The sequence below is a fragment of the Balaenoptera borealis genome, assembly GCF_965194805.1.
Source record: "Balaenoptera borealis genome assembly, chromosome: 5".
NCBI classification, from domain to species: Eukaryota; Metazoa; Chordata; class Mammalia; order Artiodactyla; family Balaenopteridae; genus Balaenoptera; species Balaenoptera borealis.
In genome coordinates this window covers 122,249,754-122,272,478 of record NC_138862.1, presented here as the reverse complement: position 1 = coordinate 122,272,478, position 22,725 = coordinate 122,249,754, and the positions used below count along the sequence as shown (strand labels likewise).

Sequence of the window (22,725 nt, the reverse complement as noted above, 5' to 3'; positions counted from 1 at the left end):
AATGGACACTAGCCCTGCCACACAAGTACATGCCCCAGATAGCAGCCAGTAGAATCAGAAGCAAAAGTCAGTTCCCGAGGGGCTTCCCTGGCGGCGCAGTGGTTAAGAATCTGCCTGCCAGTGCAGGGGACACGGGTTCGAGCCCTGGTCTGGGAGGATCCCACATGCCGCGGAGCAGCTAAGCCTGTGAGCCACAACTACTGAGCCTGTGCGTCTGGAGCCTGTGCTCCGCAACGGGAGAGGCCGCGACAGTGAGAGGCCCGCGCACCGCGATGAAGAGTGGCCCCCGCTCTCCGAAACTGGAGAAAGCCCTCGCACAGAAACGAAGACCCAACACAGCCAAAAATAAATAAATAAATTAAAAAAAAAAAAAAGTCAGTTCCTGATAAGACTTCCCCAACAGCCCACGTGATCAAGCCCCCTGCCTCCCAGTGTCTGCTTGCCTTATGCACCCCTTAGATAAGACCCTCATGGACTCACCAAAACACAGCTCTTTTGGTTTGAATTGGTCAATCTGTCCCTTACTTGGGAACCCCAAAGCACCCCACCAGTGCTTAATAAAGGCATGTGCCCAAGGTCCTGTCTCTTTCTCTCTGACTTGACCTCCCCATGTGGCCCCTTGAGATGTCCTGGGCACTTCCTCCAGGACCTATGAGTAATAACTTCTCTATTTCAGTTTCTCTTGGGTTGAACTGCAGCTCATCATCCAGAACCCTGGGCTGCACTTAACAAATGTTCATTTGTTTACGTAAGTATATTAGATCAATTTCCTGGCAAAGGTAAGTAAGGGGTACTGAAGAATGGGCACCTTCTTCTAATTTTTACAAGGGTGCCGTAAGAGCTAGTGGCAGCTCTTCTTTTTCCCCATACAATTTCTTTGGGTTGGTTTAGACATTCTCTTTAGAAAAGAATTGTTCCAGCAGGGGTCTCTCTCCGCACATGGTACAAAAAATTCTTAGATGTTGGAATGGAATATTTTCATTTTGCTTACCAATCTTACAATGTAAATGGATGTGGTTGCAAAATATATCAAAACTCTTTTCTTACACTATTAGAAAACCATTGAAAATAATATAGTAGAATTTATTCTACTATATTATAATATAGTATATTATAAATATGTAATATAGTGTTCCATATCGTGATTTGGATGATTAAGCAGGTATGTTCACTATGTGATAATTCATCAAGCAATGCATTTACAATATGATTTTTAGGTAGTTTTCTGTTTATATATTATACTTCACAAGAAGTTTTATTTTTTTAAGATATAATCCATAATTTGACTTCTATTTGCATATTCCCCTCACTTTTTTGTTTCATTTCTTAAGTATCTAGAATATTAGAAATGGGCTATTTTATTTATTCATTTCATTGAATTTTATACATATTTTATAAATTATGATGCTTGGTGTATGTGTTGGTAGAAAAATATGGAAAAATTAAAAACATAGCTGTAATATTAAAAAGAAAAATGCCACTTGTTTGAGAGTATTATCCAGGAAAAAGCTTTGCATTGGTGTTTGAATCACAGACTTTGACAAAGAGGCATTATCACTGTTGGCATCCAAGCTCTTGGGAAGGATCCCAAAGACCAGATGGATATTTGCCCTGTGATATGCTCTGGGGCTTGGTCTGTACTTCTGGTGGGAACAGGTCAGAAGGGGTCAATGGCTACTGAAAACGTGGACCTTCCTGAAGAGTTTTGTTCATCTCTGGGGTCAACCAGTTGACTTTTTCTGAGCAGAAGAGAAATGGCCACAAACCACCCCTTGCCAAGTTAGCAAATGACACCTAAAATACAGTGCTTGAGAGAAATACTTGGCATTAAAATAGAAAACAGCAAAAATTAAAATTCTATTTAAATTCTTGAGTACAGATTTATGCAAAGCACCCAGACTGCTGGTTTTATTTCTATGTTTTAATCTCAAGCTTTTGTTATTTTTCTTTTGCTTTATTTCTTTATGACTGCACCTATCACATCTTTCCCTGTCTCTATTTTCATTCCTTCTTTAACCTCTCATTTCTCAAAATCTTCTCTTAATTCTAAAAAAATGTAACAACATTTTAGTGGCATCTTTTCATAAAGTAGATATTTTCCATTTACAAAAATTAATATTGGTCCATTAGAAACTTCAATCTGTCTGAGCACTAATAAAACAGAAAATATTAAGTGAAAATGTTTTATTCCAAATGGCATTGCCACTTACTTTTTAATAATATTAGAGTAATTACCTTAATTCTCTCTTGGAAGAAAACATCCATTAAGACACTTTAATGAAGGAAATATATATTTGTAATGGACCAAATGGCAACATGCCCTTGTCTGAAGCAATCACACTGTCCAATAAAGGAAGATCCACATTTAAATGTGGTGCCTCTGAACACCAAGTTATTACAAGAATTCCTAGTCAGAAGGATGCTATGCCAAAAGCACTCCATAAATTGGTTTACCCTTTCTTACTATCTTGTGGCCTCATTCTAAATATTTCTTTATTAGTAATGGTAGTGTGCTGGATAGTTCCAACAATATAGACCTTAATATCCTATGTTTATCTCTGGGCTATTCAAATCAATAAATATTACAAATCCTTCATTGGAAACACTTTTTCACCATTTTATCTTTACCATTTTATGTTTCTTCCTGCCTTCCTATTTCTTTTTTTTTTTTTTTTTTTTTTAATTTTTATTTATTTATTTATTTATTATTTTTGGCTGTGTTGGGTCTTCGTTTCTGTGCGAGGGCTTTCTCTAGTTGCGGCAAGTGGGGGCCACTCTTCATCGCGGTGCGCGGGCCTCTCACTATCGCGGCCTCTCTTGTTGCGGAGCACAGGCTCCAGACGCGCAGGCTCAGTAGTTGTGGCTCACAGGCCTAGTTGCTCTGCGGCATGTGGGATTTTCCCAGACCGGGGCTCGAACCCGTGTCCCCTGCATTGGCAGGCAGATTCTCAACCACTGCGCCAACAGGGAAGTCCCCTATTTCTTATGTGAGCCACGTCTCTGCCCTCTGTTTTTTTTTTTTTTTTTATTTTATTTATTTACTTTTGGCTGAGTTGGGTCTTTGTTGCTGTGCACGGGCTTTCTCTAGTTGTGGCGAGCGGGGGTTACTCTTTGTTGCAGTGCGCGGGTTTCTCATTGCAGTGGCTTCTCTTGTTGTGGAGCACGGGCTCTAGGTGCGCGGGCTGCAGTAGTTGTGGCATGCAGGCTCAGTAGTTGTGGCTCCCGGGCTCTAGAGCACAGGCTCAGTAGTTGTGGCCCACGGGCTTAGTTGCTCCGTGGCATGTGGGATCTTCCCTGACCAGGGATCGAACCCGTGTCCCCTGCATTGGCAAGCGGATTCTCAACCCCTGTGCCACCAGGGAAGCCCCTCTGCCCTCTGTTTTGCTTATTGTTTCCTTTCTCTCTTGTTTGTTCAGCATCTGTACAATCATTTCTCTTTGCTCTGCTCCTTGCTTCAGCCTCATGTTCATTTCAGCCTCCACATTTTTTCCTTCACAAACCTCTTTGATTCCAGTTGACAGTTTAAGGGTTTTTTTTCTTTTACTTTCCAGAGGCTCCTGTTGCCATAGTGATACTTGATGAAGACCATGACTGCTTCCATTGGCACTCTGGTTGCTATAACAATGCCAGTTAGCCGAGAATTCTGTGGAAACTTGTGAGAAGGATGCTAGCTTACACCTTTGTGTGGGACAGCCTGCCAGGAAATGTTTCTTAGTTAATGGTTGCTTGTAGCAGTAAAACTCGAGGCCATAAACTTAAGGGCGGCCCATTCAGGAACTGAAAAACCAAGACACCAATGTTTATATCTTCACACCCTGAAAAATTTCTCTCCCTTCCCTGTCTTTGTTTGTCTTCCCTTCCTATTCTAATTATTCTTGATATTAAAAACATACCTGCTATGGACTGAACTGTGCCCCCACAAAATTCATAAAATTGAATCCCAGTCCTCAGTGTGACTGTATTTGGAGACAGGGATTTTAGGAAGTAACTAAGGTTAAATGAGGTTGTAAGGGTGAGGCCCTGATCCAATAGGATTGATAGCCCTATAAGAAGAGGAAGAGAAAGAGATCCTTCATCTCTCTTTCTACCATGTGAGGACACAGCTAGAAGGCAGCTGTCTGCAATCCAGGAAGAGAGTCCTCACCAGGAACTGAATTTACCTGCACCTTGTTCTTGGACTTCCCAACTTCCAGAACTGTGAAAAATTAATTTCTGTTGTTTAAGCCACCCAGTCTATGGTATTTGTTATGGTGGCCTGAGCTGACTTATACAATACTTTAATATTAACATTTATAGATCTTGTTAAGTGCTTTTACTTTCAGAGACATCAATTTCTGGAAATATACCCAAATAAGAAGTTATAGACTATCGCAATGTACATTATCAATATTTCATTCTTGAATACTAGATGAACAAGAAGAAAAAGATGACAACATTTATTGCCATTTTTGTGATCCTTTTTGTTGTTGTTAACAACTTTCTTATTCTCAAGAAAATATAAAGAAATGTGTAATTATCTTTGCCTTTATACACACTATAACTCACAAAAAGCTGGACAAAGTATTTCTTTTATTTTGTTGCAATTGTGTCACCTCCCTAGGCTGTAAAGCTAAGCAGCTTACAAACATTCACACTGGTCTTCTCATTTGTGCCAACTCGTGTGGAGTAAGGAAGCAACTATAGCATCAAAGCTTACTCAAAGTCTCCTCAGGACTGATGTCAAAAGAGCTAAAACTGCTTTAAAAAAAATAAGGTCCATAAAAAAATATCTTTCTAGTGACAGGTGTTCCAGTACACAAAATGCCAGAAGAATGTCAAAAACTGACCATACACAACCAGAAGGGAAGAAGAAAACCCTGGCACATTACAAAGTGTGTTAGTAAAGGACATCAAAACAGAAATTTTGCTAATAAAGAGGTTATGGAGCAGCTAATTCATTGGCCGCTACATTTGCTTCTACCAAAGGATGAGGCACTATCATGTTGAAAAAAGCAGTGTCAATATGTTGTATTATCAATGCATAATTTTACAGAAAATTTTGGAGTGTAAATACTCTGAAATTGTTTGAGAATTCTTAGGGATTTCAAGGAAAATAAAGGTGCTGCTTGTAGAATGATACGGAAAGTAGTTTCTAATTATAATTGTTTTACTTGTGCTATAAAACCAGCTGATTTTTTTTCTATTATAATGATTGAACAAGAGCCTCTGTGTTAGTATCATTAATAATGCTAACAATAACTTCCTATAATGTGCCAGCACTATACGAAGTGATTCACATCTATGGTCTCTACTTCCCACTACAAACTTGAAAGATGAGAAACTAACAGATGGGGAAACAGGTTCTCAGAAGTAAGGTAACTTGTCTAACTTGGCCACATTTGCATTATTTCCCTTTCAGGCTCAAGAATTTAAACTGATAGTACAGTCCAAAGCATGATCAACCCAAGGAGCATACCACAAACCCTAAGGTTGGCCCTATATTCAGTTGCATAAATTCTGGAATCACAATAACTGAATCAAATTAGTTGAACAATTGCTACAAATGCATATTACCTTTAATTCAACTTGTTGGTTTATTTCTAGGACTATCTGAGTATTAATCCCAAGCAGTTTTCTCACCACTCCATCTTGATGAGCCAGGTATGATGTGGCTTGAAAAAAGCAAATGAAATTTATGAAAACTTGAGTGATTTCAGACTAGGTTTAATTATTCAAGAGAACTTCAAACCCGAAAATGTAGAGACTTTGATTTCCAAGCTGCTGCAGCTTTGAGTGACTGAGTCACTGTGTGTGTGTGTAGAAAGAGAAAAAAAGAACAAGTGAGCCAGAATGAGAGCAGACTGACTCAAGAGGAATCATGTTTGTTGCTACATTTTGTAATTTGTCATTGTCATTTTATGAGTGATAGATTAGAAATTATTGCAATATATAACTATAACCAATTTTAGGACATCTGCATATTGCTAATTGACATATAATATAAATAAATTGCCCTTCTGAGTGTTGCGATTTTGCACATACTTTTGTCCCTGGAAACCCCAGAATATGAATGATTCCATATAATATCTGGGCTTTTCAGACCAAACCTTTCATGTTTCTAAAGGGGAAAAATCCCATCAATAAAATGTTCTCCAAAGAACTGTCTTTTCTTTGAAAATGCTCATATCATACTCCACATATTTCTAAGAGGTGCTCCCACTGAAAGGAGGAGAGATTGGAATTTTAGGGATAGCATGGAGGAGGGCCAGACTAACCCAGCAGGCAATGAAGCAAAGGCCTGTGGACTTCTGGGCTGTTTAACACCTGATGATTCAATGGTCCCTCAGCTCTCAACTCCTTTCATGTGCTAAGCCCAGGTAGTGGTGTCTTCCTAGTTCTAAAGTCTTGGGTCATCCAGAGTGCATCCTTCAGGTTAGTGTTTAGAATATAGTCTACATGGAATGAGAAGCAATGACTCTCCTTTATTGATCCCTAAAAATTAGCAAATCAGTAAGTAATGTGGATATGGCGTGGTAAGAAAAGGACTGAGTGAAGAATCAAGAGACCTGCCATCTCATCCAAGCCTAAATAACTTTATTTCTGGGCCTCAATTTTTTTTCTAAAAAAACACTTCTGGGGTGTTATAGAGGAGAAACAGCTGATGTACTATAGTGGTTTTCAGCTGGGATATGCAACAGAAGAGTCCTTCGTTAACATACAGAATTATATGTTAACATTTAGAATCATAACCCTGGCCCCAGTCACAGGGTTATGATTCAGTAGCTTTGCATCTGTGCATTTGACAAAGAGCTTCAGGTGCTTTTTTTTTTTTTAATTATTAGCACCTTTAATTATTATTTATTTACTTATTTATTTGTCTGTGTTGGGTCTTCGCTTCTGTGCGAGGGCTTCCTCCAGTCGCGGCAAGCGGGGGCCACTCCCCATCGCGGTGCGCGGGCCTCCCACCATCGCGGCCCCCCCCACCCCGCTGCGGAGCACAGGCTCCAGACACTCAGGCCCAGCATTTGTGGCTCACGGGCCCAGCCGCTCCGCGGCATGCGGGATCCTCCCAGACCAGTGGTCGAACCCATGTCCCCTGCATCAGCAGACAGACTCTCAACCACTGTGCCACCAGGGAAGCCCCAGGTGCTTTTGATGTAGTCAGGTCTGTGAACATGTTTTGGAGAACAACCCCTACAATAAAGATGATGTTGAGTTTCAAGCGTTGTTTTTTCAACGCATTCTTCAACAGAGGCAGATGGCAAAACGACAAAACACAATTAAATAAAAGCAATTTTCTGATGACCAAAGAGTACAGTTTGAGTACACAGTTCTCTGAGGTTCATGTTTGATCTTATGTTAAAATATAAAACATCAAGAGGGATTCAAAAATAGGTAACTCCCTATTGTGAGTTTCCCTTTATTTTAAAGGGAGGTGGGTCCCAAACAATCGCACTGATAGGCACACAGAGAGAGTCCAGAAGCATGTGCAAAAGTGTCTTTTCCTTTGGTTCAAGTTGATTATTCCAGTCCCTACAGAGTTCACAGAGGGACGGAGATTCAGAATTGGCTTCTTCACTCTTATTTTCTGTAGTTCCTTAAAAACCTGAAGTCTAACTTTTAAACTGTCAAGGCATCCGCATGTGGTCATTCCTCTGAGGTTGGACATTGGAGGATGGCCAAGAAGCTCCTCCCCTTTTGATTTTCTCTTTCCTGTCCTTCTCCTTTTTCCCACTCCTTGGTCATTTTAGCTCTTGGTTTGCCTCACCCTCCTTTTTTAAAAACAACTTTATTGAAATATAATTTACAAACCATAAAGTTCAAAGCATATACTTCTATGGTTTTTAGTACACTCACAGGCTGTGCAACCAACAGAAAATCAATTTTAGGGCATATTCATCCCTCCCTCCAAAAACCCACACTCCTTAGTGGTCACTACCTGTGGCCCCTTTCCCTCAGCCCCTGACAACCATTAATTTATTTTTTGTCTCTATAGATTTGCCTATTCTGGACATTGCATACAAATGGGATCATATAATACTGGCTTCACTTTCTTTTACAGAGTCCACCCTCTTCTACCTTTGGTTTAGCCTCTTGTGTTAGATTTTTCTTAGGCTAGGCAGGGATAGGGATAGGAAGAGACTCTAATCCTATATTACGAGGTACCTGCGAGGTAATCACACTACACTGTTAAAATCTTTTTAGCAGCTCTTTCAGTCAGCTTTACTAAAAGGCCTTCTCTATTATTCTCACCTTTGGAAGTGACTGGATCTGATGAGGAAAATGGAGGCATAGGGGAAAAAAATAAAACCTCTGTACAACTAAATTTCTTAATTAATAAACATTTTTTAGAGCAGTTTTAGGTTCACAGCAAAATTGAATGGAAAGTACAGAGAGTTCTCATATACTTCCTATTCCCACACATGTACAACTACCCCCATTATCGACATACCCTACTAGAGTGGTGCATTTTTTACAAATGATGAACCTACATTGACATATATTATCACTCAAAGTCTGTAGTTTAAGTTTCACTTGCGGTGGTGTATATTCTATGGGTTTTGACAAATGTATAATAGCATCTAGCCACCATTGTAGTATCATACAGAATCATTACACTACCCTAAAAATCCTCTGTGCTCTGCCTATTCATTCCTCCCCTCTACCCCCAATCCCTGGCAATCACTGATCTTTTACTGTTTCCATAGTTTTGCCTTTTTCAGAGTGTCATATAGTTGGAATCATATAGTATGTAGCCTTTCAGTTTGCCTTCTTTCATTTACTAATATGCATTTAAGGTTCTTCCATGTCTTTCTATGGCTTAATAGCTTATTTCTTTTTAGCACTGAATGATATCGTGTTGTCTGGATGTACCACAGTTCATCCATTCACTTACTGAAGGATATCCTAGTTTCTTGCAAGTTTTGGCAATTATGAATAAAGCTGTTTTAAACGTCTATAAGCAGGTTTTTGCGTGGACGTAAGTTTTCAATAAATACCGAGGAGCATGATTGCTGGATCATATGGCAAGAGCGTGTTTACTTTTGTAAGAAACTGCCAAACTGTCTTCCAAAGTGTCTGTACCATTTTGCATTCCCACCAACAATGAATGAGTTCCTATTGCTCCACATCCTCACCAGGATTTGGTGTTGTCCGTGTTTTAGATTTTGGCCTTTATAATAGGTGTGTAGTGGTATCTCATTGTTGTTTTAATTTGCAATTCCCTAATGACATATCATATAGAACATACTTTCATATGCTTATTTGTCATCGGTATATCTTTTTTGGTGAAGTGACTGTTCAAATATTTTGCCCATTTTTAATTGGGTTGTTTGTGTTTTCACTGTTGAATTTTAAGAGTTCTTTGTATATTTTGGATAACAGTCAGATATCAGATATGTCCTTTGCAAATATTTTTTCCCAGTCTGTGGCTTGTCTCCTCATTTCTTGACATTGTCTTTCACAGGGCAGAAGTCTTAATTTTAATGAAGACCAGATTATCAATTACTTTTTTCTTGGATAGTACCCATGGTGTTATATCTAAAAAGTCATCACCATACCCAAAGTCACCTAGGTTTTTTCCTAGGTTATTTCCTATGAGTTTTACAGCTTTTTGCTTTACATTTGTGTCTCTGATCAATTTTGAATTGATTTTTGTGCAGGGTGGTCTGTGTGTAGATTCATGGTTTTTGCATGTGGTGTCCATTTTTTCTAGCACCATTTGTTGAAGCGACTGTTTTTGCTCCATTGTATTGCCTTTGCTCTTTTGTTAAAGATCAGTTGACTATATGTATGGGGGTCTATTTCTGGGCTCTCTTTTCTGTTCTATTGATTTTTCTATCTTTCACCAATACCACACTGTTTTGATTACTTTTTCTTTATAATAAGTTTTGAAGTCGGGTAGTACAGTCCTCTGACTTTGTTCTTGTCCTTCAATACTGACTTGGCCATTCTGGGGTTTTTGCCTCTCTATGTAAACTTTAGAATCAGTTTGCTGACATTTACAAAATAACTTGCTGAGCTTTTGTTTGGGATTGCATAGATTCTCTGTAGATCAAGTTGGGTAGAACTAACATCTTGACAATATTGAGTCTTCCTTTCCATGGACTTGGAGTATCTCTCCATTTACCTATTTGATATATTTCTTCAGATTCTTGTACTTTTCTTTGTATAGGTCTTGTACATATTTTGTTAGATTTATACCTAAGTATTTAAATCTTGGGGGTGCTACTGTAAATGGTAATATGTTTTTTATTTCAAATTCCACCTGTTCATTGCTGGTATATAGGAAATTGACTGACTTTTATATGTTAACTCTTTATCCTGCAACCTTTCTATTTTACTTATCAGTTCCAGGAGATACTTGATGATTCATTTGGTTTTCCTACATAGATAATCATATCATCTGCAAATAAAGACCGTATTATTTCTTCCTTCCCAATTTATATACGTTTAATTTCCTTTTCTTTCCTTGTTACTTTAGCTAGTACTTCCAGTATGATGTTGAAAAGCAGTGGTGAGAGGGGGACCTCCTTGACTTGTTATTGGTCTTAGCAAGAACACTTCAAGTTTCTGACCATTAAGTACAATGTTAGCTGTAGGTAGATAGTAGATATGCTTTATCAAGTTGAGGAAGTTCCTTCTACTCTTCATATGCTCTGAGTTTTTATCATGAATGTGTATTGGATTTTGTCAGATGCATTTCCTGCATCTATTGATATGAGCGTGTGATTTTTTCTTCTTTAGCCTGTTGATGTAATAGATTACATTCATTGATTTTCAAATGTTGAACCAGCTTTGCATACCTGAGGTAAATCCTACTTGGTCATGGTGTATATTTCTTTTTAAACATTGTTGAATTTGACTTGTTAATATTTTGTTGAGGATTTTTTTCATGTATATTCATGATAGATATTGGTCTGTAGTTTTCTTTTCTTGTACTGTCTTTGTCTGGTTGTAGAATTAGGGTAAGGGTGGCCTCATGGAATAAGTTAGGAAATATTCCCTCTGCTTCTATCTTTTGGAAGAGATTGTAAAGAATTGGTGTACTTTCTTCCTTAAATCCTTGGTAGAATTCACCAGTAAACCCATCTGAGCTTGATACTTTCTATTTTTGAAAGTTATTAATTACTGACTCAATTTATTGAATAGATATAGGCCTATTCAGATTAACAATTTATTCTTATGTTAGTTTTCAGAGATTGGGTCTTTCAAAGAATCAGTCATTTCATCCAGGTTATCAAATGTATGGGCCTAGAAGTGTTCATAATATTCATTTATTATCTTTTAATGTGCCTGGGATCTGTAGTCATGTTCACTCTTTCTCTTCTGATATTAATACTTTGTGTCTTCTCTCTTTCTTCCTTAATTAGCCTGGCTAAGGGCTTATCAATTTTATTGATCTTTTTGAAGAACTAGCTTTTAGGTTTTGTTGATTTTCTCTATTGGTTTCTTATTTTCAATTTCATTGATTTCCACTCTAATTTTTATTATTTCTTTTCTTCTGCTTCTTTTGGGCTTAATTTTATCTTTTTTTTTTTTTTTTCTACTTTCCTAAAGTGAAAGCTTGGAGGATTGATTTTAGATATTACTTCTTTTCTAGCATATGCATTAATGCTGTAAATTTCCCTCTAAGCACTGCTTTTGCTGCATCCCACAAGTTTTCAGAAGTTGTGTTTTCATTTCATTTCGTTCAAAATACTTTTAAATTTCTCTTGAGATTACTTCTTTGGCCTATGTGCTATTTAGAAGTATTTTGGTCGTTTCCAAGTACTGGGGCAGGGTGGGGGTGGGGGTCCAGCTATCTTTTTGTTATTGATTCCTATATCACTTAATTCCATTGTGGTCTAAGAGTAGACACTGTATAGATTACATTCTTTTAATTTTGTTAGGTATGTTTTAAGGCCCAAAATGTGATCTACCTTTGTGAATGTTCTGTGTGAGTTTGATAATAATGTGTAATCTGCCATTGTTGGATACAGTAGCCTTTTGATGTCAATTGTATCCAATTGATTGGTGGTGCTATTGAGTTCAACTATGTACTTACTGATTTTCTGCCTGCTGGATCTGAACACTTTGAATAAATGGGTATTAAAGTCTTTGGATTCTTTTATTTCTTCCTTGCAGTTCTATCAGTTTTTGCCTCATGTATTTTGACACTCTGTTGTTAGGTGCATACACAATAATGATTGTTATGTCTTCTTGGATTATTAAATACTTTATACAATGCCGCTCCTTATCCCTGATAGCTTTCTTTACTCTGTGGTCTGCTCTATCTGAAATTAATATAGCAACTCTCATTTGGTATTATATAACTTATACAATATACTAATGTATATTGATTAGTATGGTGTATCTTTCTCCTCCCTTTACTTTTGATCTATATATGTCTTTTTTTTTAAATTTTATTGAAGTATAGTTGATTTACAATGTTGTGTTGATTTCTGCTGTGCAGCAAAATGATCCAGTTATACATATATATTCTTTTTCATATTCTTTTCCATTATGGTTTATCACAGGATATTGAATTTAGTTCCCTGTGGCATACAATAGGACCTAGTTGTTTATCCATCCTATATATAATAGTTTGTGTCTGCTAATCCCAAACTCCCAGTCCTTCCCTCCTCCACCCCTCTCTCCTTCCCCTTGGCAACCACAAGTCTGTTCTCTATGTCTCTGAGTCTGTTTCTGTTTCATAGATAAGTTCATTTGTGTCGTATTTTAGATTCTACATAAAAGTGGTATCATATGGTATATGTCTTTCTCTTTCTCACTTAATTCATTTAGTGTGATAATCACTAGGTCCATCCATGTTGCTGCAAATGGCACTATTTCATTTTTTTATAGCTGAGTAATATTCCATTGTGTGTGTGTGTGTGTGTGTGTATGTATGTATATATATATATATATATATATATATACACACCACATCTTCTTTATCCATTCATCTGTTGATGGACATTTAGGTTGTTTCCATGTCTTGGCTATTGTAAATAAGTGCTGCTATGAACACAGGGATTCATGTATCTTTTAGAATTATAGTTTTGTCTGGATACATGCCCAGGAGTGGGATTGCTGGATCATATGGCAACTCTATTTTTAGTTTTTGGAAGAATATATATGTCTTTATATTTAAAGTGGGTTTCTTGTAGATAACGTATAGTTGGGTCCTTTTTCTAAAAGTTACTCTAGCAATCTCTGTCTTTTATTGGTGTATGTAGGCCATTAATGACTAAACTGATCATTGACATAGTTTGATTAATATCTACCACATTAGTTACACTTTTCTATTCACTGCCATTGTTCTTTGTTCCTATTTTTTTCTTCCACAATCTTTCTGCTTTTTGTAGTTTTACTGCAAAACTTAATATAATTCCTTTTTGAGCGTATCAGTTGTACTTTTTTTTTCATTGTTATCCTACAACATATATTTACAATTAATCCAAATCCACTTTCAAATAACGCTATAGCACTTAACAGGTAGTGCAAGACCTTATAACAAAATATTCCTAATTTCTCTTTCCCATTTATTATTGCTATAATTTATATTCATTTATACATAAGAATTTATAAATGAATATGTTGTTGCTATTATTATTTTAAACAAACAGCTGTTAGATTAATTAAGAAGAAAAATAAAATTTTTATTTTACCTTCACCAATTCATTCTCCAATGGTCTTATTTTACATAGATCTGAGTTTCTGACCTATATAATTTTCCTTCCCTCTAAAGAACTTCTTTTAATATTTCATGCAAGGTAGGTCTACTGATAACAAATTCCCTCAACTTCTGTTTGTATGAGAAAGTGTTTATTTCTCCCTCACTTGAAGCATAGTTTTGCAGTGTACAGAATTCTAGGTTGTTTCTTTTGTTTTTGTTTTTGTTTCTAGACTTTAAATATTTCACTCCATTCTCTTCTTCCTTTCATGATTTCTGAGGAGGAGGTGGATGGGATTCTTTTTGCTCCTCTTAAGGTAAGGTGTTTTTTTGTCTGGCTTCTCTCAACATTTTTTCTTGTTCTTTCATTTTCTGAAGTTTGAATATGATATGTCTAAGTGTAGGCATTTTTGATATTTATTCTGCTTGGTGTGCTCTATGCTTCTTGAATCTGTGGTTTGGTGTCTGACATTAATTTGGGGAAATTCTCAGTCACAATTGCTTCATATATTTTTTCTGTTCCTATCTCGTTTTCTACTCTTTCTAGTATTACCATTACACATATGTTACACTTTTTGTAGTTGTCTCACAGTTCTTGGCTATTCAGTTCTGGTTTTTCTTTTTTCTTTTTAATTTCACAACTATTTATTATTTTTGTTTTTTATTGGAGTATAGTTGACTTACAGTATAATATTAGTTTCAGTTGTACAACTAGTGATTCAATATTTTTATACATTATGAAGTAATCACCATTATGAGTATAGTTACCATCTGTCACCATAAAAGTTATTACAGTACTATTCCCTGTGCTGTACATTACATTCTCATGACTTATTTATTTTATAACTACAAGTTTGTACTTCTTAATCCCTTTCACCTATGTTGGCCATTTATCTCCCCTCCCTCCCCTCTGACAACAACTAGCTTGTTCTCTTTATCTATGTTTCTGTTTTTTTTGTGTGTTTGCTCATTTTTGTTTATTAGATTCCATATATAAGTGGAAATCATACAGTATTTGTCTTTCTCTGTGTGACTTATTTCGCTTAGCATAATAACCTCTAGGTCCATCCATGTTGTTGCAAATGGGAAGATTTCATTCTTTTTTATGCTGAGTAATATTTCATTGTAGATACATACACCATATCTTCTTTATCCATTCATCAATCTATGGATACTTAGGCTGTTTCCATGTCTTAACTTTTGTAAAGAATGCTGCAGTGAACATAGGTGTGCATATATCTTTTCAAATTAGTGGGGTTTTTCCTTCATAAAAATACCCAGGAGTGGAATTGCTGGATTTTATGGTAGTTCTAATTTTAATATTTTTAGGAACCTCCATACTGTTTTCTATAGTGGCTATACCAATTTACATTCTCATCAACAGTGCAAGAGGGTTCCCTTTTCTCTATATCCTCACCAACACTTGTTATTTGTTATCTTTTTGATAATAGCCATTCTTACAGATGTGGTGATATCTCACTGCGGTTTTGATTTGCATTTTCCTGATGATTAGTAACGTTGAGCATCTTTTCATGTGTCTGTTGGCCATCTGTGTATCTTCTTTGGAAAGATGTCTATTCAGATCCTTTGCCCATTTTCTAATCAGGGTTTTTTGTTTTTGTTTTTGATGTTGAGTTGTATGAGTTCTTTGTATATTTTGTATATTAATCCCTTATCAGATATATTGTTTGCAAATATCTTCTCCCATTCAGAAGGCTACCTTCTTGTTTTCTTGATAGTTTCCTTTGTTACGCAAAAGCTTTTTATTTTGATGTAGTCCCATATGTTAGTTTGCTTTTGTTTCCCTTGCCTTTGAAAACAGACCCAAAAAATATTGCTAAGACTGATGTCAAAGAGCATACTGCTTATGTTTTCTTCTAGAAGTCTTATGGTTTTAGGTCTTGCATTTAAATCTTTAATTGATTTTGAGTTTATTTTTGTATATAGTGTGAGAAAGTAGTCTGGTTTGATTCTTTTGCATGTAGTTTTCCCAGCACCATTTATTGAAGGGCTATTTCTTCCCTCATTGTATATTCTTGCTTCCTTTGTCATACATTAATTGATCATATAAGCATGGGATTATTTCTGGCTCTCTATTCTGTTCCATTGATTTTTGTGTCTGTTTTTGTTCCAGTATCATTATGCTTTGATTACTATGACTTTGCAGTATAGTTTGAAATCAGGGAGTGTGATACCTCCAGCTTTGTTCTTTCTCAAGAATGCTCTGGCTATTCGGGGTCTTTTGTGGTTCCATACAAATTCTAGAATTATTTGTTCCAGTTGTGTGAAAGATGTTACAGGTATTTTAATAATTGCATTCAATCTGTAGATTACTTTTGGTAGTATGGACATTTTAACATTATTAGTTCTTCCAGTCCATGAGCATGGTATATTTTTCCATTTATTTGTGTCATCATCAGTTCCTTTCATCAGTATCTTACAGTTTTCAGGGTACAGGTCTTTCACCTCCTAGGTCGAATTTGTTCCTAGGTATTTTATTCTTTTTAATAAAATTATAAATGGGATTATTTTCTTAATTTATTTTTCCAATAGCTTGTTATTAGTGTCTAGAAATGCAACAGATTTCTGTATATTAATTTTGTATCCTGCAACATTACTGAATTAATTTATTAGTTCTAACAGTTTTTTAGTGGAGTCTTTATGGTTTTCTATATATTATATCATGTCATCTACAAACAGTGACAGTTTTATTTCTTCTCTTCCAATCTGGATGCTCTTATTTCTTTTCCTTGTCTATTACTGTGGCTAGAACTTCCAATATTGCTCCTCCTGCCTCAGTGAGAGTGGACATTCTTGTCCTATTCCTGATCTTAGAGGAAAAGCTGTCAGCTTTTTGTCATTGAGTATGATGTTAGCTGTGGGTTTGTTGTATACAGCCTTTATTATGTTGAGATATGTTTCCTCTATACCAATGGATGTTGGACTTTGTCAAATGCTTTTTATGCATCTATGGAGATGATCATGTGATTTTTATCCTTCATTTTGTTAATGTGGTGAATCAGGTTGATTGATTAGTATATATTGAAACATCCTTGCATCCCTGGAATATATCCCACTTGATCATGGCATATGATCCTTTTAATGTACTATTGATTGGTTTGCTAATATTTTGAGGATTTTTGCATCTATGTTCATCAGGGACGTTGACCTATAATTTTTTTTGTAGTTTTTGTCTGGGTTTGGTATCAGGGTAATACTGGCCTCATAGAATGAGTTTGGAAGTGTTCCTTACCCTTGAATTTTTCAGAATATTTGAGAAGGATAGGTATCAACTCTTCTGTAAATGTTTGGTGGAATTCACCTGTGAAGTCATCTGTTCCTGTTTCCCCCACATGGAAGGCTAAGTCAGCTGATTTGGTTATTTCCCTTTCTCCAGCTAGATTATTGCTGACAAAATCCCAGCAGGTTTAGGCTCTGGTAAAATAATTTCTCCTGAGGGAAAGGTTTGTTAAGAACAGAATGCTCTGGTGTACTTGAAAATGGTTCATTTTCCTCTCCTCCTGCTGGAAGCATGAGGGGATTTGTCTCTAACATTCACTACGAGAACCTGGTAGAGCTCCTGGAGGTAAATCTCACAATACTGTGGGCCCTCTCTATGACTGGGTCTCCCTGGAGTTTTTAATTCTCAGACTTGCCCACACTAAGCCTCTAACAATTCATCAATTACAGTTTAGATTTTCCTACCCTGGCACAGGCTCTCATGGGTTGCTGATCTGGTTAGTTATGATTCTCCATATTGTCTGTCTCTCCAATTGTCATGGTTAATTTTATATGTCAGCTTGTCTGGCCATAGAGTACCTAAAGGATAAACATCATTTCTCAGTGTCTTTGAGGGTGTTTCTGAATGAGATAAGCATTCGAATCAGTGGGCTTAGTAAAGTAGATTGCCTTCCCCAATGTTGGTGGGCATCATCCAATCTAATGAGGGCCTGAATAGAATAAAAGGTAGAAGAAGGAGCAATTTTCCCCTTTTTTCTGCCTCATTATTTCACCTGGTACATCTCATTTCATCTCCTGCCCTCAGAGTGAGATTTATACCATTGGCTCCCCTGCTTCTTAGGCCCTCAGACTCAGACTGAATTACACTTCCAGCTTAGGTCTCCAGCTTTCAGGCAGCAGACTGTGGGACTCCTCATCCTCCATAATCACATGAGCCAATACATCTTAATAAATCAATCTCTCTAGATAGATAGATAGATAGATAGATAGATAGACAGATAGATAGATAGATAGGTTCTTTTTCTCTGGAGAACCCTGACTAATACAGAAGTCGGTACTATGAAGTTGGAGTGCTGCTGTTGCAAATACCCCAAAATGTGGAAGCAGCTTTGGAACTGGGTAATGGGGAGAGGCTGAAAGAATTTTGAGGTAGAAGTTAGTTAAAGATTACATTTTTAATGGATCATTAAAGGTGATTCTGGTGAGAGCTCAAAAGAAAAGAATAGAGCTGTAGAGAAAGCTTCAGTCATCTTAGAGAATACCTAAGTAATCCTGAACAGAATATTGGTAGAAACACGGGTAAAGTCCATTCTGATGAGATCTCAGATGGAAATGAGGAACATGTTATTGGAAACTGGAGAAAAGGCGATCCTTGTTGTGAAGTGGCAAAGAACTTGACTGATTTGTATTCATGTCATAGTGTTTTGTAGAAGGTAAAACTTTTGAGCAATGAAATTTGATATTTTGCTGAGGAGATCTCTAAGCAAAATGTTGAAGGTTCTTTCTGGCTGCTTGTAGTAAGATGTGACAAGAGAGAAGTCTTTAGAACATGGAATTGTTAAGCAAAAAAGAACCAGAACTTAAAGATCTAGAAAATTCTCAGCCTATCCATACGCAAAAATGAGAAAGCATGTTCTAAAGAGAACATTTACAGTACAGGAAAAGATAATCTGATAAGGAGATTAATGTGGATATGAACCATGGACCTAAATGGCCATCTCAGCAGAAGCCAGGCACTATTCTCCAAGACAGGAAAGAATGATATCCCGTCTTCCCAAAGTGATTCAGAGATCATCAGGCCTGCCACTTCCACCACAGTCCCAGAGTGAAAGGGCCCAGGTAGCAGAATGGTTTCAAAGGATGAGGCTGCCTCTCCAGTTCAGCTGGCTAGAATGCCCAGTACTTCAGTGACATGGCCCCAGTGCTTCAGTGACATGGCCCCAGCAGAGAGCTGCAGCAAGGGCAGGGCCACTGCAGAGAGCATGGCATTAACAGTGCCCCACTGACTCTTGGGGTGATGTTGCTATCCCAGTGGGATGAGAGGGCAGAACACTGAGCCAAAGAGGATTATTTTTGAGCCTCAAAGTTTAATGTTATTTGCCCTGTTTGGTTTTGGACTTACTTTGAACCCATTAGCCCCTTTTTCTTTCTTATTTCTCCCTTTTGGAATTGGAAATGTCTATCCTATGTCTGCCTCACCACTGTTTTTTGGAAGCACACAACTTGCTTGGTTTGACAGGTTCAAATCGATAGAGGAATTTGCCTCAGGATAAATCTTACCTTCAGTCTCACCCATATCTGATTTAGATGGTATTTAGATAAGACTTTGGACTCACACTTTAGAGTTGATGCTGGAACAAGTTAAGACATTTGGGGTTGTTGGGATGAAATAAACGTACTTTGCATGCAAGAAGGACATGAGTTTTGGGAGGTCAGGGATGGAAAGTTACAGACTGAATATTTGTGTTCCCTCAAAGCTCATATGTTGAATCCTAACCCTCAATATGACAGTATTTGAAGGTGGGGGCTTTGAGAGGTGATCAGGCTTATGAATGGGATTAGCGCCTTTAAAAAAGAGAACTCAGAGAGCTCTCTTGCCCTTTCTTACTATGTGTGAACATAGCAAGAAGAAAGCCATCTATGAACCAGGTAGCAGACTCTCACCAAATGGTAAATCTGCTGGTGCCATGATCTTGGTCTTCCTCCAAAATTGTTAGAAATAAATGTTTGGCTGTTTAAGCCACACAGTTTATGATATTTTTTTATAGCAGCCAAAACTGACTAAGACACTGATCCGGGGGGCAGTGGATTACTCTATAACCTCACTGCTCTGATAGACTGAGTTGTTGATTTGTTCAAGTTTTTACTTATTGTTAGAACAGAATGATAACTTCTATGATCCTTACACGCCAGGCTGGATACCAGAAGTCCCTGATGAAATTATTTTTTGGAAACACATTTTTGATTAAGGCTGAGAAGCAAGATTCAAGGCTATATTACCAGGCTAGTACCAGACTAGTAGCATCCAGAATACTAAGTATTTATTCAACATGTATTTATTTAGTCCCCACTATGTTGTGTATTAAGGGCTCTACAACTGTACTAGTTACTGGGAATATAACAGGAGCCAGATATAATCACTATTCTCAAGGAGTTAGAGGGAGGCAAGACAGAAAAATATATGTAATCACATATTGAAAAAGAAAAAGTTGTTCCAAGCCTGATCTGAGAAAGAACATATTTTGAGTTATGTAATTCATGATGTCCTTTTGGGAGAAAGTATTACTTCTGATTAATTTTTAAATAATATCCTTACAAATTTTAATAGATAAAAAGTTGTTCTGGGGAATCAAGTAACCCATCATCCTGATGACTGTCAGTCAAAAGTTTGATAAACTTTTACCAAATATTCTTTTCTTTTTGATCTGATTCAACAATAACTACCTAATCATTCTTTTGACTATAAAATTCCTTACCAAGAAAGAATCTTTAACCAGCATACACACTCATAGGCTTTTTCCTTGCAGCAAAGTTGTAATGAAACTTTGACACATACTCATAACTAAATTGGCTGAAAAGCAGCACCAGGTGCCCATCAACAGATAACTGGATTAAGAAGATGTGGTGTATATGCACAACGAAATATTACTCAGCCATAAAAAGAGTGAAATACTGCCTTTTGCAGCAATATGGATGGACCTGGAGAACATTATGCTTAGTGAAATAAGTCGGACAGAGAAAGACAAATACTGTATGATATCACTTATGTGTGTCTAAAAAATAATACAAATGGATATATATGCAAAACAGAAACAGACTCACAGATATAGAAAACAAACTTGTGGTTTGTTTTCTATAAAAGAGAGAGAGACAAAGATCCAAACTACTATGTATAAAATAGATAAGCAACAAGAATATACTATATAGCACAGGGAATTAGAATCATTATCTTGTAATAACTATAATGGAGTATAATCTGCAAAAATACTGAATCACTATGCTGTACACCTGAAACTAACACAATATTGTAAATCAACTATACTTCAGTTAAAAAAAAAAAAAGAAAATTACTAAGAGTTGTAATAGAAGTTAGCACACGGATATGGGGAGCATTTGAATTTTGGGTGTAAGAGTGGGTGGGCATGGGGGTGGGGAAAATTCCTCCAGAAGTGACATCTACAGAGTGAATAGAACAAAAGGCGTTGGGGAGATGAGAGGAGTCTAAGAGTAGCAAAGAAAAGAGACCTAGAAGAGGAAAAGCACTACCTCTATAGCAGGGCTGTGGCTGCCTTGTCTACGTCCCTTGGCTTGAAAATTTCCTTGTTCTCAGGGCACTTTCACCTGCCTATATCTGCATCTCCACCTGAGAGTTTTCCTCCAGGGCAGCAGAAGGCCATTCTTCCCTCTCTTGGGAAATGCTGGTAAAAAGCTTGAGAGGACTAATACCCCCTAGAGCAGCCCTCAACCAATGACAGAGTGGTGCAGTTAATATGAAAACACCCCAGTTCCTTCTTCCCTCAGGTGGGAGAATTCTAAGTGTGTTTTATGTTTCTCAGGATTTCCCCAGGGATGTAGCTCCAATCCCCCACTGTGGGCACTGGCTTCCTTTTCCTGTGTCATCTCCCCACTCCTTACCAGTGTTTTCTCTGCTTCTCAGATAAAGTGCTTTCCCTCCAGTCCTTGTCACAGGGTCTGCTCTGGGGAATCCAGACTAAGCAGCCTTATTGGGTGAGGTGCAAGCAGCTGAGCAACAGAGAAAACTTGTAATATCCAAAGAAGTTAAAGCAAGGTTAGGCCAGAGTATGCAGGGCACTAAGCTGCCAAATTTAGCATATAAAAATACAGAATGCTCAGGTAAGCTTTCATTTCAGATAAATAACAAGTAACATTGTAGCATAAATATGTTCCAAGTATTGAAAAAACTATTCTTTGTTTATCTGAAATTTAAATTTAACTGGGCATCCCGTATTTTATCTGGCATTGCTACATGATCTAGAAAGGATTTGGAGCTTTATCTATAGGACACTTTGATTGCAGCGTGAAGCATGGATTTGAGAAAGGCTGGGGAGACCAGTGAGGAGGCCTGGGCCTGGGGCTGTCAGGGAGATGGGAAAAATAGACAGAAAGCATAAGGGCATTTAGAAAGCTACCTGCACATCTCAGACTAGCTGCCAGGCCAACAGAACTATCTCACTGGATACAATGGGAAAAGACTTCCAAAAACAAGTTCAAGATGTCCTGAAAATACCCTCAGGTTGTTTACAGAAAGACATCAAAGTAGCAGTACAGGGCCTCCTTTCCCCGCCTCCCCCATGTGCTTATGCCCATGGAGTGAAACACTCTTCCTCAGGCCCAAACACCTAGCCCTCGAATTCAGGCTGCAGGGGCCCTTTGGGCCTGACCACTCCCCCTAAGCTGTTCTGAAGACCTGCATTAGAATGGACTCAGCTCAGCCCTGTCCACAGACAAGCCTCTGACCAGAGCTTCCGGGAATTACCAGCTCTGCATGGCAAAGGGCACTAAGGAAAAGCAAATTCTCTTGTTGGTCATTTTCCCTTTGTTGTTGTTGCTTTTCCTTGAGATGGACCTTGCCCTATTTGATAACCCCAGCCGTTATGCCCACATTTCTCAGTGATGTCACAGAAAATTCATCCTCATTATGGAGATGAATGGAAACCATATTTGGAATCACGCAGCCTTCTCTTTGTGAAGAGTTCTTCGGTTTCATTTCAACTTTCATGAAGGAAATTCTATTCCTGGGGGAATCTACTTCAAAAACAATATGTTAAAAGAGAAAGAAGAAAAATGAAACCTATTATCCCAATGGTAGATTCTTTCTTCTGTTTCAT

At 37.5% G+C, this 22,725-nt stretch overlaps 1 long non-coding RNA gene across 1 annotated transcript in view; it reads right to left on the bottom strand.

Annotated features, from left to right (window-relative positions):
* Positions 1 to 376: 376 nt before the first annotated feature.
* Positions 377 to 22,725, bottom strand: part of LOC309629427 — an 86,465-nt gene continuing 64,116 nt past the window's right edge. Inside the window, exon 5 of the long non-coding RNA XR_014245074.1 lies at positions 377 to 5,651. This is a non-coding gene — a long non-coding RNA (uncharacterized lncRNA). The remainder of the gene's footprint in view (positions 5,652 to 22,725) is intronic.